The sequence below is a fragment of the Megalopta genalis genome, chromosome 9 (assembly GCF_051020955.1).
Source record: "Megalopta genalis isolate 19385.01 chromosome 9, iyMegGena1_principal, whole genome shotgun sequence".
Taxonomy (NCBI): Eukaryota; Metazoa; Arthropoda; class Insecta; order Hymenoptera; family Halictidae; genus Megalopta; species Megalopta genalis.
The window spans coordinates 18,849,579-18,868,839 of NC_135021.1; the positions used below are offsets into that span (position 1 = coordinate 18,849,579).

The window sequence follows — 19,261 nt, forward strand, 5'->3', positions numbered from 1 at the left end:
GAGCTGAATCGATTGGTACAATAAAATGTATGTGATTCCGTTAAAAAAAGATAAAATTGACCTTCACGTGTCCTCGACGCGTTTTCCTAGAAAAATTTTATTAATATCAGATTACGCGGCTCCAGAAACTATTCAAATATCGTTTGAAACATTTTTCAGTATCGTCGACGGTTTCGAAGATATTCGACTGGATCAATTTGAATGGTTCCACCCAGTATAATACAGTTAACATCTGAAAGATGTTTCGATTGCTCAGCTGAATTGTAAAATAGTTATTCCGTTTTAAAAGAATATTTTCTACGCTGACTGTATGTTACTTCATTTTTTTTTTTTTTAAACAATTCAGTGTTAAAACAGTCTCGATCGGGAATCGAGAGACGTTCGAATTAAGTTCGCGTTTTATTATGGAGTCTATGACTCAAAAGAGGTTAAGGATAACTGGAACTTTGCCGCTAGCATAAGAATGAGATATTACAGCCACTAAAAACGTTTCGGACGTTAATTTTATGATTTTTATTTTATATTATAATTATATATTATAATTTTATGATTTTTATTTTTTTATGATTATTTTGAATTTACTTCTAATACGGAGGGCTTCGATTTATCGTAAACGCTTTGAAATTTCCGCGTATTCATGATTCATTAAAAAATAGGATAAACTTTGGTATATTTAAATATAATATAATAATAAAAATAATATATAATAATATATGTATAAATATATAAACTACATTATATTTTAACTTCACTATGAAAGGTAATAAGAAGGTGTAATGGCGATTTTAAAGCAGCTTATATTTAAGATTACAGTGGACGCTGTTTATTGGAATCGCAGATAATGTTATCATTTAATAGACGGAACGATTATATTGGAAAATTATTGTTTATAATGACATCTTCGATTTATGTTACCGATTTTTGAATGAACTGTTATAATAGAATTTTCTTTTTGTTCTTAAGTACGCACGTACATACGTATGTGTGTATGTATGCATGTATGTGTATGTATTGTACAGGGTGTTCCATTTGAAGTGACGCACTCAATTATTTCCTAAACTATAGTTCGTTTAAAACCTAAAAAATAAGTGTTACATACATAAAAAAAAATATTGACAAATAAACGAGCGCGCGAGGCCCAGTTCCGTTCATTGGCTCGGCCGCCACGCGCCAGTCGATCCCGCCTCTCATTGGTCACTGTTTTTCGTTAATAACTCGCAAACGAAGCCGCGGATCGCATTTTCGCTAAGGAAAAAGTTGCTTCAAATGACCTCACGAACCCCTCGGTTCCCGGAAATACAATAATCTCGGGACACCCTGTATATATATGTATATTATGATGCACAAGCAATCAATGTCGTAGAACGTATTATCCGAATCGCGCGTCGCGAATTACATTGTACAAATGTAACGCGTAAAGTTTGCAATCCATTAACTGGAACTGTACTAGCATTTCATCGCAAACCAGTTATGGTTGATTGCGAAGCCACGTGTTGAGAAAGTAGGACTCCGTCTCTTAAAAACCTCCGTTCCATGATAATTTTCTTCCAAGTAGAGTGATGACGTCTTCCGTCTCGAAGAAGCCGGAACATAAAAAGGCCAGGAAAGTGATATCTATCTGTACGCAAAAATCGTGTTGTCAGGGGGTTCATTTTTTCGTTTCTGGTGAAACATTCTTTGTGTTATCTGCAAGATAATTGCTCGATATCGGTGGGGACAAGGGCGCTAAAATTTTTATTATTTTCTAACATGTCATCTGTATCCGAACGGTCTGTATCGAGCGAGACTTAATTACACGATCGTGAGTGGCTGATAATAATTGCACATGATAAAGATAATGGATATACGTGTCTACTACTACAATTACATGTACTATACATACTATGGTCGTTTTACGCATCGTTTCAGAGAAAGTAGAGTCAAAACAAATATTATTATGTGTATAATAATTATTTATAATATATGTATACATGTTATGTGTAATTACTAAAATGTAACAGTCACTTGATAATTATAATATATAATTATATTATATTATATTATATTATATTATATTATATTATATTATATTATATTATATTATTATACTATATTATATTATATTATATAGTAATTATATAATATGTATACATATATTATATATAATTACTATATAATTATCAAGTAACCGTTACTTTTGCTCCCCGGTATAAAGAAGGAATTCTGAACACCGAAAATTCGACCATTCTTTCGTGATCATAAATATGAAAAAATATAATTAAAAGTAATTCTTATTAAAACTAATGTTTATCATATTAAATAATGATATTCGAAGAATATCGAGCGCGCAAAGGAAGCGGCGCCGGACGTAGAGCGTATTTAGCGTGAAAAATTTCCATAAATCGTACGCGGAGTCACCGCAACGCGTCGATTTGAATAAGCGGAAGGACGGAATGGTCGTTTTTGGTAATCCTGACAATCCGCGGCCGTGTTCTAAATCCTTGACTTCGCGTTGAGGACGCCGCACGCGAGGCACGCAGGGAAACGGAGTCAAGAACGCGCAAGTGGCCGGTAACACACATGAACACATTCGTTTTACCGGTTGTCTACCTGTTCTGGGTCAGTCGCGTGTGCAAGGTCAAGTCCCAAGAATCTCCAACGTCACTGGCTGAGCTGAAGATCACGAATCTTGGGGCCGCGGCGACGGCGACGACGACGACGTTGCGCTGTGCCCAGAGAAGAATATAAGCCTGCTAATCATTTTCGTCGACTCGATTCGTCAACTCATCATCATCGTCACGATTCTATGTATGTAATTCCTCCTTCACGGTCACGAATTTATTGTCTACGATTCTTCGTGCATCTTCATGAGAGACGTTTGGTTGGTTTATTAAAATGGTCAGCAGAGAATGGTATTGATCCTATTGCATGAAACAGTAAAAACGTTAGAAAATTCTGATCGGTCTTAAAAGATAGAGGAGAGTTTCCCGAATACAGTGGCATGCGATTTGTTAATTGTTTTTGGTCCTAAATAGCTCTGTAAATTAATGTCAAACTTGAAAGAAGTGCGTGATTTCTCTGCAATATTTTTGTATTTATGTGAAAAGTTCTTCGTCCAGCATGGAGACTCTATCCAGGATCGGATTCTATAGACATTTCTGATGAAGAAACTGCCCGGTAGAAGCGCCGGAACGATTTACATTTCCAGCAGCCCGAGAAAGTATACGCCATTGCGCTCCGCTGCTCGCTTCTCTCGACTCGGCTTCGGCCGAGCTCGGCCGAAGCTGTGCGTGATCGACACCGATAGAGGGATCCAATGGGGCGCCCACTTTGTGTAAATAATATAAAAAAAAAAATGTATAAATATAATATAATATATATAAATAAATATAAAATATATATATAATAATAAATATAATATAAAAATAATAATATAAATAAACCACTTTGTTAATAATCTAATAAATTATATATATAATTATATTATAATAATTATAATATAATCTAATAAAGAAATAATAAATAATTCCTGTGCAATCTTATCCTGAATGTGACGTATATTATGGCTACCACGATTTACATATGTTGTTGCATTCACTTAAAAGAACAGATCGAAGATAATCTTAATCTTTACGAGTATGTTTACATTGGCGTACTAAAAGCGAGGCAAAGTACATCTTTCGACAAAATATGGAGGACTCTGTAAAATAAACATTTCGATTTCGTCATGATCGCGTCAACTTCGACAAACTATAAAAAGAAATTACCGCAAATATTTACATGATTTTAAGTACGCAAGATAAAAGCGAAAGAGAGGACTTAATTGTTCGATAATTATGCGTACCTGTCTAACACAATCGAATCCGCATTCTTTCCTGGTGATTTCTTACATAACCTATTTTACAGATACGAAGTTGTGAAACCGAAAATCGATATTTCAACGAAATACTGTTCTGAGAATAACGATAATCTTCGGGCATCATTTAAAAAACGGAATGTAATTTGTTAAGGATCGAGCCAAGTGATTAGAATTATTTTTTTTGACAACATCACCGGCTACGTCAGGTTAAGGACACCGGCTAGACAAATCTTTGCAAAAATTACAACCGATCGCAGTGACTACACAGGACCAAGAAAATTGTATTTTCTAACCATAATTAACCCGAGCTTGGAATAAAAATTTAAACAATACACGTTTCGTCAGGTCTCGATAACTTGACTTTTTACAGTTATCGGTCGCAAACATTAATTGTTCACAGTTCGTAACAACGTCACCCGATTTCGAGGAAATTTTCACCATGAATATACACAGTGTGACTAAAAATAGTACGAGGATTTTTTTTATCGTGCATATACGAGGTGCGATTAAAAACTACGCGGAATATGCATTTGTTTCAAGAAACATTTATTCGCTCCTCAATATTGATGCGATGCCCCTCAAAGTAGCTTTCGTCGACTGTAACAAACCTGTGTCAGCGTTGTAAAACGCGTTGCTTCTTGGAATTGCACTCAATACGAACGATTAGATTGTATTAATCCGAATGATTCATTGGTTCACAATTGATATTATTGTTACCAGAACATGGATCTTTATGGATATTTATTTTCTTTTTAATAGCGTCAACAGATTGAAGAAAGATGTTAACTGCTCTGCATTTCGCTATACCCATTTTAACCTAAAGTCGAAAGATAACCTAAAATAAACCATAATTCGAACGTTGGAAATAATTGAACCGTTTAAATGGATAAAAGATTGTTAACGCCGATCGGCGTAAACAGTCCGCTATAGAATTTCAAAAATTTTTCACGTTGACTTTTTATTGTTTTTTGTCGCTTTGCCGCGTCGCAGCGTGGTGCCCGAGCATGCGCGTATTAGTTTCTTGAAAAACAAATCGCACGACCAGAAGTCGACCACCGTTTCACCACAAAACTCGACACTTCTGGAAACGGAGGAGGATCTGGAATAAAATTGTTGCAGATAAAACGAAAGAGAAAAAGGAGAGAGAGAGAGAGAGAGAGGTTATATTTTATTATTATTAATAATATTAAGCGAAATATTATTATTATTATTATACAATTATTATAATAGTATAATAGTATAATGTATATATAGTATAGTATAATATATTATAATAGTATATTAAATAATAGTATAATTATTATAATATAATTATAATTATTAATATTATTAATAATATTGAACGAAATGGTGAGAGCAGTGAACAATTTAAGGAAGAATTTAAGAATATTGTTATATTATTTTCTACTCTTATTTGTTTCTTGCATTCGATGCAGAACATTTTGGTTATTTGGTTAAAATTCGAATAATTTCTCCTCTTCCCAAATTGTCCATTTTCGTGCGCAGTCTAAGCGCGAATTAGGGAGAAATTACTGTGATTCGTTGAATAAAGTTTCGTAGCCCGTATTCGACGGTGTGGAACCGTATACGACGCAATATCACCGCATACAATGAAACGCGAACGTGCAAAAACTGATGCAATTATTATGCGCTTTCTGTTCTCACAACTGTACTGCTGAACCACGAGGCCGGATAATCTGCGGAAAAGTGCAATCTTTCGAGGAAAGCTTCTACGTTACAGAAAGAAACTATTCAACGAAGTTTTACGCTCACCGTAGTTTTCCTGTCTCCGCGTCGGCTCGGTCACATGTAGGCGCCTGCGGTCTACATTCTATGCGGAGTTATATACAGGGCGTCCCAAAAGTGTCTCGCGATACGGAAATGGATGGATAACCGAAGTAATTTTTTTCCATAGCGAGAACGCAATTTGCGGCTTTGGTTGCGAGACATTTTTAGAAATAGAAAGCGATGTGACCGATTGTATTATTATCGGCCATGTGGCGTTGCGGGACTTCGTGACATAACCTGTGTAAAATTTGATGCGAGTGTGTGCCATGTGCCTCGAACTCGATTGCGTTGGCCACGTGGATCATATTTGAAGATTTGTGGACAATATAAATATGATCGCCAAAAATCTAACAGAAATAAAAAAGGTGATTGCAAGTGAAAATAATATGTAAATAAAAACAATAAAATACGGTAAATAATACAGTAATAAAATAAAGTGAAATTATGATATGATATATACAGGGTGACCCATTTAAATCGATCCAGTCAAAAACGTCTGGTTATATCTGGTCACGTGCTCCTTAAAAGCATCCAAATTTCGTTTAAAACCTTTTTTTGAGATTTCAATGAGCCACCCTATGTAATTGTATCTAACTTTATGATTGCGATCGTGAAGTATAATAGTAGAGGTTAAGTATCTATAAGAGAGCAAATATATGAGTTGAAATCGAATTGTTATTATAGTATATGCCCGATGAAAGAAAATCTAAATGAACGAACAAAATAAAATGGAGTCTTTCGAACGTCGTTGTTGTTCATAACTTTCTAATGAACAACGATTGCCAAGTAAAATATTCGAAACGTTACACAAGGTGATGACCTTGATAAAATATTTAAAAAATTGATTTTGACAATAAATATAGTTTATATCCGAAGGCAGAAAATAATGAAAAAAAATGTGACATGTTTGAAACAGGAAAAGTCGAAGCAGGGAAGATAAAGATGATGATGTAAGTATTAGGTGATTAGGTGATAAGAGCCAGGAAGCACGTACATACATAGAATAGTTGATAACGAGTGAATCCGAAGACCAAATAATCGTCACGTCGTGTTATACTGAAAAAACTGTTGCCAACTGGAAAAAGTGAGTAACAATATTGATACAGTGTAACGTGTAACCTCTATTATTAGAACTATGTATAATGATAAGCAGACATAAATAATCTAATAATTATAATATGTAATTATAATATGAATCTTAATAAAATATTTGTATTAATATTATTTCGATATTATATTACATTACATTACATTACAATTACATTACAATTACATTACAATGACATTACAATAACATTACATTACATTACATTACATTACAAAACAATACAATTACAGTTGTAATACAATTGTAATAAAATACATTACAATTACAGTTGTAATACAATTGTAATAAAATACACTACAATTACAATACATTACATTATAATACACACTGACCAATGAGAGACTGCGTACGACTGACGCCCCGCCCTCGCGACCACTGCCGCTGCGTCAAACGGCCAGCGCGACGCGGAATTGGCCGCAGGGGCGGAGCGCCATCCGAGCTCGCCTCTCATTGGTCACTGTTTTTCGTTAATAACTCGTAAAGGAAGCCGCGGATTGCATTTTCGCCAAGGAAAAAGTTACTTCAAATGACCTCAGGAATCTCCTATTTCCAAATTTCGAGACATTTTTGGGATACTCTGTATAACACGTTCGATTGTATTATACCTTGAATTCGATGATATTGTCTTTAGAACAGCGTTATCTAAAATGAATAATACCTTTCACGCGGAGGCTTGGAAATTGTGCCGATTTATAAGAAAAACTTTCGTTTCGATACGTTAAAATGTGAACATCGAATTTGGGTTTCCAGACCGCAGACATTGGAAACCGGGTTTCCAGACCGCTGCATCTAACGACCGGCAATTTTGACACGTCCTGTACGCGCTCGTGTGGACATTAGGCCAAGTGCACCGTTCTCGTTGCATACGAAAGTGGGACGACCGTACGGCTAGGACGGTATACGTTGTCTACGTTTGTATATGGCAAGACAGCTTAGCGTCCTTGTCGTGAAACGCAAGGTCTTTCCTTATCTGTGCAACTTTGGAGTCAGTTAGACATTTATGTAGCCGAACGAGGCCCCTCTACCGGTTATTCACCATCGACGGAAATATTAAGCGCCTTGATGCGATGACCCACAATTTCGTTGGCAATTTCGTTACGTTTTAAAGCTACTTCTAACAAAAATCTGTTTTTCTTTTATTTATTTATTTATTTAAAGTAGCATCCACCTTTATGGGTTATCAGCGACTGCATAGGACTACAATAATACATAAATCATGTAAAGTATATACATATACTGTAGTATATATATGTAGTATATACATATACATTTATTATATATACATTATATATTATATATACTATATTATACAATTATATTATTGTATACTATATTATACAATTATATTATACTATATTATATAAATAAATATAATCTTCTCACCAAATATACGGACAAATAATTCTCACTCTTGAATGAAACGATCTAATCTCTTGAAATCTCTTGTTGTCTTGTAAGAAAACAACCGAGATACCGAAAATACCAGGATTTAAGTATATCACACTCGGTACGACCACGCTCGGGCAAACTTATTTGTGCATTCTTTATCGAAACCATGACGTCATCAAATATGCGAGCAAATATCTTTGAGTGGCAGTCTAAAGTACGGTTTCCAAGATATTTTTTCATTGATATTAAATTGTTACGGTTTCGATATTGGATTACGGTTAGATCGCTATCGAATAACACCATTTGTTGGTTTCACGTTATTGGAAAAGTATTATTCGGGTATTAGAGTTAATATAATTTAGGGGATTACGTTCTATACCATCGAGAGCACCGCGATTGATAGCACTAATTCATATAAACTAGAATGGCCGGTCCCGATGGATTACTTCTGAAAAAAACAAACATAATTGCAGTCGGTTACGAAAGTCGTCTATACCGGATGGCCCGTTAAAATCTGATCCAGTCAAGTATCATCGAAACCGTACTAAAATACTGGAAAAAATGTTTGATTGGATCGATTCAAATGGTTCACCCTGTATAAACGAAACTCCGAGCTTTAAACAAATAGTCGGCTTTTGATCGAGCTTTAAACAAATAATCGGCCACCAAACACAGTTTATTATTATTACGATCGTTATCGATATTACATAAAGTATATCAGACACATGTTTTATTTCGTACAAAGTGCCTCACCTATCTCGAGTTGTTTACTTATTTCGCGATCGCAAAAGATGTCCAATGAAAACATTGATTCGAATATTATTATTATTAGGGTATCCCCGAAAATTATTGCACAAGCGAGAACTGAGATATTCCTCAGGTCATTTGAAGCAACTTTTTCCTTAGCGAAAATGCTCTACGAGGCTTCGTTTACGAGTTATTAAGGTAAAACAGTGACCAATCGGAGAGCGAGTGCAGCCGGCGCTCCGCCTTCGCGGCCAATGCCGCGTCGCGCCGGCCGTCTGACGTGGCGGCAGTGGTCGCGAGGGCGGGGCGTCAGCCATACGCGATCTCTCATTGATTACTCTCATTATAACTCATAAACGAAACGGCGGATTGCATTTTCGCTTAGGAAGAAGTTGCTTCAAATCACCTCAGGAACCTCTCATTTCTGGCTTGTACAATAATTTTGGGACACCCTGTAGATACGTGAGTACAGGGTATCCCAAAATTATGTTACTTCCGGGAAATAAGGGGTTGCTAAAATTCTGCAAGCCCTTATGCAAAATTCTAAAACGCATGCTTCGATGCCATCAAATTTTTTTTGTGCAAACAGCGAGGTTAGGAATACTTGTGCGACCGACTGTACATTCTCGAACGTGTAACACGCTAACTAGACTGCGGATTCCCTGCATTTGTGGCAACAACGAGTAAATTCAATATAAAATAAATAAATAAATAAATAATATATAATAATAATAATAATAAATAATAATAAATAATAAAAGTAAATTCAATTAATAGTAAATTAACGCGGACAATTCTTATTTTTATTTTATATCTACAAAACAACTGGACTGCGAATTTTACAAAAATTACGATATTGCAGTTTCCTCCGCGAATTAAAAGACGAAACTCGTTGCAAGAAGAAAATAAACGTGCCAACGTTCGAAAAAGTTGAACAAAAAACACGAGACACAGTTTTCGGAAAAAGCTGTGCTTGTTCTTTTTTCTGCAAGCAAAAATTTGCTCGTTTTCAGCATACTGTGCTCTCGAGTTGCTGCTCTCTTTCATTCATGAAGTCGCAAGCGTACGGTTTTGAGATTTCTAGATACGAACCTACTCCCCTTCTCCTCTGTCCGTGACCGTCTCGTCCTACTGAGGATGTTCTCTGAGCACAGTACCCAGCCATTCATCCGGCAGTTTTTGTCCGCCGACTCGACGGAACATCCAACTTCGTTCCAGATCCATTTAATCCCACTTTTTTTTTGTCTCGGCCGCGATCGCCCGATTACCGAGACACTGTCAGAAATGAACGTGCCAAGCGACTGGTCGTACTCGACAATCTATTGGGTTTTGCAACTAAGTAAACGCCTTTAACCGTCTCAGCAGATTAATTATAATATTACAATACTTTCCAATTCGTTGTTCAGATGTTCTGAAATCAAAATATATAATAATCATAATATAATATATATAATATATATATTATATTATACTATATATATTATAATAATATTATATTATTATTATTATATTATATAATATAATATTATATTATTAATATTATATTATTATTATTATATTATATAATATAATATTATATTATACTTTTTTCTAGCCGAATTCATATATTTATATATATAAATTGAATTCGGCTAGAAAAAAGTGTACGCGAACGTTCTTTCCGCTTTTCAACGATTTCGTTCGCGCGTTCGTAATTTTTAGGAAACATGTAATGACACCGTGTCCACGGAATTTGAATAAACCATGGCGTCGCCCATTGTGGCCCAAGATCTTCCCGACTGGCTTCCCTTACAAACCTATAAATAAGAATTCAAGAAGCATTCGTGGTTATAAATAGCTGTTTCCGCTTCGCCAGGTAAGCAGGATCGATTGACTCCTCAGCTCTGTCAGAGGCCAGAGGACAGGGTCCGATACTTCAAGGTCCTTTTCATCCTCTTATACATTTCGATTCCAACACGATGAACATTGGTGGACGATCAAATCAAATTAAGTTGAAAAGTTATAAAAATAAATTTTTCTTTTATTTTTATTAATTTATTATTAATATATTATATATATAATATTAATATATATATGTATATATTAATCTATATTATTTTTATATAATCTAAATATATATATATATATATATATATATTAATCTATTATAATTTAAATAGCTCTATTATTTAACAATATATTTCAAGAAGTTTGACATTTTAAAAATTATTACTTATTTATATAATACATGAATAATTGTATCGACAGAGGCTTCTCTGAAAGTTGCTTTTACAACATTTTTCCTTTCCCATAAAATATTATTACGTTCGAAGTCCCTTAATTTCATAAGAAGGGAAAATCGCATGTATTATATATAAACGTGATGAAAATAAATATGCTTTTTTTAACGACCTTCCGCTGGCATCGTCGATTTTCATTAATATCTGTGTCACACCCGGGAAGTCGAAATTAATCGGAACTGCGCTTAAACGCTCCGCAACATTGCTTAGACGCGTTGCAGTTGATCACAATTAGCTCACCCTATACATGCGCGAGAGTTCTATATCGGTGTGATCAAGCACGGATAATATGTGGGTCGGCAACTTGCACAGACGAACTGCTCTTGGTCGATGACACAACGAGTTCTTGCTGTAGTAACAAAATTATTAACAATATATATTTTACACATAAAACTGAATTATACTAGTTACGGACAGGTAGTAAATAATGAACGTATCGTCTGCACAAAAAATCTTATTCCTTCTTATCGACTTATTTTCGCACGTAGTATCACCCCTGCCTCCGATGGTATCACACAGACATAATTGACATAATTGAAATAGCGAATGAGGAAGGAAGCGAGCATATTATTTCAAGAATGATATCTCTGTGAAGAGAGAGTTTTGCTTAGAACAAATTGGTGCGTAGATTTCTTCAAATAAAATCCATTTGTTGCATATTATTTTCAGGATATATATATTTATTTTATTTATTATCAGGATATTATTATTATGTTTATTATTATTATTATTATTATTATTTATTTTCAGGATATATTATATATATATTTTTTCCCTTTGTCATATTTGATATATTTTATATATGTATATTACGTGTTATTATACATATTTTTTATATACGTATATGCGTATATATTATATATATATTTTTTATTCAAACTTATATTTTATTTTTATCTCAAATAAAATTTTACCAGGTCTGTTGTCATAAATGCATAAAATTGTTGATTTTAACAAGTTGATTTGAGTGCTTGACGTTACGCATCCGAAATGTTATAAAAGCTATAATAGGTATCGTCAACGGAATGCTTTATTCTTGAAAAGTGGAACGAGAGTCGAAAGTTGAATGGAACGTTTCAGCCATACCGTGTCAACAGATCTTCTGCACCAAACGATGCAAAATAAAGTGACCACAATTGGCAACAGTCCAACGCCTCCCATTGAGGGTCGCATCGTGTTTTGTAGCAGCGTTGAATGATATATGTGCGGCGTGTATGTATTAGAGGTCGCGGTTTTGGACGTGTATTAAAGCACACGTGTTCTTAAAATACGCCTGTATAAATACTACATATATATATATATATATATATATATATATATATATTATTATATTTATTATATTATATTTATATTTTTTTTAATAATATAATACTATATAATATAATATAATTATATTATATTATATAGTATTATATTATTAATTATATTAATTAATTATGCTATCCCGGCTGACCGACGACACATTTCCTCCCAGTCCATGTAAACACAACACGTAAACAATGCGCGTCAGAAATAATGTCGAAGACCTACGCTTCAACTGACACGTGTCTTATGCATGAATGTCGCATCCATGTAAAGCGGATTCGGTCGCGCAATAATTGCAATAAAGAAAAATACATACTATAAAGAAATCATAAAATCGATGGGTAATCAGGCAAAACGACATTGTTCGTAAATAAATAATACTGTTTAAAATGACAAACTTCTTGGAAAGATATTGCTAAACAATAGAGGTATTTTAATTAGTAATAAAAAATAAAAGAAAAATGTATTTTCATAACTTTTCAACGTAATTTTATAATTCGATGTCTTTTATAATTTTTTTTTAATTATGTAGGCAACGTTTTATACTTAAATGGAAAGTTTCTTGTATTTTGACATTTATATATATATACTCTGATATACGATAAAGGAATTTTTCCCTTCGATATATATATTTATTTAAATATATCGACGGTCCCTTGTTAATTGTATCACAGTGTACATAGTGCATTGCACCTCCGCGCGAAATGGAACGCAGGACGCAGAACGCGGTGTATCGCTCGGGGCAAATCGAAGGAGCGCGTAAACGGGTCTTGGATCTTGAGTCTTGAGGGACCAGTGTCCAGGACCGTATCACTGCGCGGAAGCTCCCTTCGCTCAGAATCTACATTATTAGTAGTAATTTACTTCGTTCAGAATATACGTTATTGGTAGCAATTTACTGATTACAAAGAGTGATTGGAATCGTTGGGTCATTGATTTTGATAAAACTCTTTCCACTGACTCAACATAAAAAAATAAACCATGCGTGTTTTGCATATTTTAAAAAATGTTCAAGTTACAGAAAAATGTTTCAAACAAAAGTTATGCATTTTTTCACGTAGAATATGATTTCGAAATAAATGATATAGGTTTACGACAAGAAATGCAAAATGACCTTGAAATAACCTTGAAAACGCGCATGCGTTAAAGAACTAGTAACGTCATTTGACTCGCCACTGGCAATACTAAAGGACACGTGTCGGTTTGTTTTTCACAAATCACGTATCTGCGAGATTTTGTACAATCTCAACGTAAATGGGACACCCTGTATAACCACCCACGTAAAAAATGCTTCCAACGGAGTACGATTTTAGTACCTATTTGTAGCATGCAAGTTTTGTACGTAACATGTTTTGATATTATATTACAAACAATCGAAATATTCAAGGTGGGCATGGTAAAATTGTTCCACCCTGTATGTACAGTAAAAAAAAGAACAAGGTTTGTTATATCAGTTGCTTTTGTAACCGTTGTACGCTTCGTAGATGTAAATCTACAATCTTTTTCATACGGTTTTCATATGTTATAAAAACAGATGTAATATTGCATTCACAATATCGAAGGTCACCTTCAGAAACCCCTTAAGATCTGTTCCTAGTATTTCCCGTTTACGAAAAGAACGCTGCCTAGTGAATATCTGAACACCCTATATACATACAGAGTGTCCCACTTAATTTCAGCATCTTAAATATCTCGCTCATTTTTACTGCTAAAAAAATAAATATGTTAGAGGACAAAGATACTTGGTTCAGTTTGACAAATATCATAGTAGACAAAAACATGTTTGCAAGATCTTTTTTTTTTGAAATATCAAGGTCATCGGAGTTTTCTCTTAAATAGAACTGCACATTGTCGTCGTCAAAGTACGATAGCTTAGATCAAGACAAATCCGACGACCTATAATATTTATGACCGTCAAATAACCTTGAACAAATTTTGAAAATGAAAACGTTAAAATTTCTCAATTTTGATGTTTCAAAATATCTTTAAATTTACTTGCTATTTTCGGAATTCGATCGATTCCAGGTCAAATACAATACACCGGATTTGCCTACTTTTACCGAAAGTGTGATACGATGAACGACAGCTGTTATGCGAACGTTGACCGCTCTTTTGGTATAGTATTCAACAGTATTCGTGCCAACTGGAAATATCCAATGATTTTGAACTCTGCGATACATTCTCTACTCTATTATATTATATAGTACTATATTATAAAAAAAAAATATAAATAAATCAATTGCAATAGACTGTCGTATATTTTTTATGTATAACGATCTCCATGCACTAATTTATAGGAATCGGAACTAAATAAAAATTCGATTACTTTTTGGGTAATCTTTGTTTATAATATAATTATATTATATATATAATAGTATAAATATTAGCAGAAGAAAATATTCCCTGGTTGTATACATGTTCCAGCATCTCGTGTTCAGTTTGTTTTTCCAGCTCCACGTGAGGCACACTCGGTTCCAAAACCATACTGTATCATGGTAACATATTTCGAAAACTCCGTGGGTCGCTATAGATCCTTCCACGATAACCACAGTAACTTCCGCTCCAAGCTTGATTTTTAGATTGGAAGATCTGTTCGTTTGTATTGGCTAAACATATCAATATAAATCGTTTTCTTTCCAAATCCAAAAGTTGAAGGAGGTTAACCTCTTTCTTAACTCTGCTCTCCAAGCTTTTTTTCATGGTGGAACCAGTAACTCCGCGACATTAAAAAAAAAATGAAACAAGATCATATTATATTTCTAACATTTAAATATATGCATAACATTCGAATAAAAAAGTTATTCTCAATTTGACTATATATGATCTTATTTTATTTCTCGAATTCTACGTGTTCCTCGTTCAAACGAGATTTATTAATTTTTAGTTTTATTTTTCTTATATCGCTATAACATTACTTTACTAAAAAAGGGCTCGTCAAACGATGATATTGTTTCTTAGAATGTAATGTTTATGATATCAATCAGGTTTATCTTCAGAAAAAAATATTTATAAAATATATTTTGGATATATTACTTTTATTACATCTGTACAGATTCCAATTCGTGTAAATGAAGATGATGAGTGAGACTCACCATTGGAGTGCAAAAGGTGAAGTTCGTGCAACAGTGATTTTTTCAGAATCTATTCTGATTTGGTTGTATCAAAAATTTCATCGAAGCAGTCTTTCGTTATGACAATATGAAGTACTCAATGTGACGCTTCATATTCCTTTAGATACCAAATTAATATTAAAATGTACATATAGTATGCATTCAGATATAGGTCAAAGGTTAATTTGAAATTTGTTGATACCAGTCTCGATATCACCAAAACTGCCAAAATGATAATAATTGGAAGATAGGAAATACAGAATTGTACAAAGATTCTGTACACTTTTGTTAATAGGAAGAACAATATTCCATATTCTTAGTTGATTCTAGTTCTAGCTTTAAAGAAACATTTGTTTTAATTATAGATAAAATTTCAAGATAATATCGCAATTGGTATTTGAGTGAAAAAACAAAGTTTTGAGAAAACCACGCTTGAAGATTGAAGTGCATTACAAAGACAATAGGCAGAGTTTGAATGATTTTTTCAATTTTTCTGTTTTCTTACTTTAGATTATTAAAATGTACCTCTTGGAAATTAATTATGAAGAAATGCATGATCAAGCAACGAGTTAACCAAATTTTAACTACAAAATCATCAATGAATGAGTTCAGGGTCACCCTGTATATTCATACATATTGCAAATGCGAACTGGAACATATCCAAAGACTATAAACCACATTAATTTTTCTTAATATTTTAATAATACGATAAATTAGAATGTACTCTTGTGTGAATGAATGGTAGAACACATTTTCAATTTAAACAGAATAATTTTAAAGCACCCTGCTAATTATTGGTACACGAACTTCACATATGTAATCTTTATAAATGAAAAAACATATTTTTTCAGTTAATACTTTTACACTTAAGTTTTGGTTTTTTTACAAATACTTAGCTTTTGCTATATATAAACCGTATTATTATTTTGTATATAAAATAGTATTTAATAAATATAAATACTATTTTATAAAACAATATAAATTAATATTATATAAAACAATATTTTACACATGTAAACTTTACAGATATTAAACGAATAAAACAAATTTTCAGCATACTCAAAAATGATAGAAATATTAAATTATTTTTTAATTGCGACGATCCATTGCACGTATGTGTGTGCATTACTTTATGATTCATCGACACCCTGGGATTTCACGAATCCCAATTTCCGATAAACAAATGATGCATACCTTTTATCTGTAGGCGTGGCATAGGGCAACACAGGGTGTACGAAGAAACGTACATGTCTATTTGCAGTTATGTTTGCTCAAAAAAAGATGAATTAAAAAAATGTTTCTTTCAATCTAGAGGAAGGCTAGTTTATAACCTCAAACCAATATTTTCTAGAATGTATTTTTCGAACTGACAACCGATAGATCTTCGAAAGCGTTCATCCAATTGGCATACAATTTTAACACATTATTTTTTTACGAAATCATCTACAAAGTAGAATAGAATTTTTTTCGATATTCTCATCCTCCCATTTTCTATGAATTTTCAAATTTGACTTTCTTTTTAACAAAAAGAAGTTTTGTCTTTCAGAAGCAGCTGTTCCGTTATTTTCAGAATTATTGAAAAATTGTACACTACTTCGAAGAGAATATATTTTTGTTTAATTTACCATAATTTTGTTTATTTATTATGCTTCAGTTCATTTCACGCTGATCGCGATGATCGCTTGAATGCTACACACACGCGCGCACGCATACGCACACAGTAACAGGCACAGGCGTCTGAGGTGCTCTGTGCCGAAAGAGGCGACCACAGAGAGAGATAAGCGCGACGGTAGTCAGGAGGCGTAACCCCCGCGATCCTCATGTTGCCGGTTAATTCCGAGCCCCATTTGACAACAAAAAATACCATGGAAATAATAAAATGATCACTGCGATACTCTTAAATAATCAATACAGTTAAGCTTACAAATGTAAATTTCGAACTAGTCAAATGTGCAAATACTTTTGTTTCACAACGTATTACTCAATAATAATAAATATTCGTTTTACTCGAAATTGAATGAAGAATCTGTCGATACGAAGGAATCGAAGGACTGCTTCGTAAACATAATGATACTTTTTTTTATATTTAATATAATATAAATATAATATATAAAATAAATATATTATATTAACACTTTTTTTATATTTTAAACTTATTTCTCTTTTACGCTTACCGTATTCGTGGTAAATAAGTGGCATGTAAGGCAGTAAACTTATTGTATCGTCATATTTCTTCTATCTTGTAATTTCATGTAATTTTCCTGAGATGTTTAGGTCTTCCTTTTTTTCAATTAAAAATATAGCTTTAAACGAAGCATTTTCTCCCATACTTAGTTTTGTACAAAATTTTGCGCGGTTCATCCCCTTTAAGCCTCAGCCAGTTTATAAGTTCTACGTCCATATCTTTTTTCCTGTTTGATATTGCCTCTAGAGATTTCGTTGAGACAAAATCTTCTCGTTTCATTTCACACGAAGTGAAGCTACTTTTCCCGGAAATTTTTTATTAAATTATAATAATCTTAAGTAGCATACAAAACACCCCTTTAATGGCTGTTTCCGCAACTCCAAAATGATTATTACAAAATTGACTTATTCCACTGACTAAAACATTTTCGATTACTTCATCAAGAAACCATGGTCCACTGAATGTACGACTATAAATATAAAAAGAGGAATATAATACCTTACTAAAGTTACCATTAACTAATTTTTTTCCAAAGAAAAAAAGCTCAATTGTCTGACCATTCCAAATACCGGTAATACCGTAGAAAAGCGTAGAGACTGATCAAATTTCCACGGGAGGCCCCCGTACAGCAAATATTAAAGGGACCACCTTGGCGAGTCGTTTCGGCTCTATGGTGTTTCACGGCCGTGGGTAGTAGATCGATGAGAAACGTCTGCAGTGGCCACCACGCCCAAACCGGGAGGGACTGCCATGACTCACCCCATACAGAGAACGAGAGAGCCATGGAGCGGGTGGGGACATCCCCGTGGCGCAGCTACGTGGCATTGAAAGTGACGAGCCCACCGTGTAAATTCACCCTCGCTTCTTGTCTCTTGTCCTTGTCGTAGTCGCCGGTAGTAGTCCTAGTCCTAGTCGTAATCGTAGCCGACAAATGTGTCACGTGGGTCTCCTAGCTTAGGGGCCAAGCGTCGGGGGTTATCTCACGTGCGGGACGTCGACCTAATCCAACGGCGTGCATAGTCCAATTTAGGCCCGCGCGGGCAGTCTTTATTTTCGTCCGTTGCAGCAGAAAAGGATAGACTCACCCGTTCCCGGATTACTCATCGGCTCGGCCACGTTGCTCCGCCGTCCCTGTGTCACTCTCCCAGTGAAATCAGAATCGTTCCTCTGATCAATAAACGTCATCGACATAACCACGTTAAGGGTTGTCCCACCCAGTTTCCCGCTAATCATCGTTTTACACGAGTACACTACGTATATTCTCCGAAGTAATAATTCTAAATTATACAAACACTCGAATCACTTGAATTCACCTATTCAAGATAAATAAATATTTCTAAAATATTATTTTAGAATTTATTCAGCATTTGCAAAAATTCTAGAGGCTATACGTTTATAATTATTAAATCATATAGATGTTAAGAATTATTAAGAATATATTAAGAATTATAATTAATTATAATTAATCATATAGATGTAAAACGTACATAAATTACTTGATTTAGTTGACTA

General features: G+C 33.9%; 3 long non-coding RNA genes across 5 annotated transcripts; all 3 read right to left on the bottom strand.

Moving 5' to 3' along the window:
• Positions 1-779: 779 nt before the first annotated feature.
• On the bottom strand, positions 780-6,037 carry LOC117224609 (uncharacterized). 3 transcript variants are annotated; one of them, XR_013034142.1, is made up of 4 exons: positions 5,612-6,037; positions 5,372-5,535; positions 2,590-4,937; positions 780-1,618 (listed from the first exon to the last, which is right to left on the bottom strand). It is a non-coding gene; the product is annotated as an uncharacterized LOC117224609 (long non-coding RNA). The 3 variants fall into 3 exon arrangements; XR_004491272.2 differs by having other exon boundaries at positions 780-3,307; positions 3,824-4,937; positions 5,612-6,027; XR_013034141.1 differs by having other exon boundaries at positions 780-3,679; positions 3,824-4,937; positions 5,612-6,027.
• Positions 6,038-6,830: 793 nt separating this feature from the next.
• Positions 6,831-10,261, bottom strand: LOC143260044 (uncharacterized). The gene is made up of 2 exons (XR_013034147.1): positions 9,963-10,261; positions 6,831-8,571 (listed from the first exon to the last, which is right to left on the bottom strand). It is a non-coding gene; the product is annotated as an uncharacterized LOC143260044 (long non-coding RNA).
• A 5,209-nt stretch (positions 10,262-15,470) lies between these two features.
• On the bottom strand, positions 15,471-19,140 carry LOC117224538 (uncharacterized). Its single transcript, XR_004491255.2, has 2 exons — positions 18,835-19,140; positions 15,471-18,748 (listed from the first exon to the last, which is right to left on the bottom strand). It is a non-coding gene; the product is annotated as an uncharacterized LOC117224538 (long non-coding RNA).
• Positions 19,141-19,261: the final 121 nt, after the last annotated feature.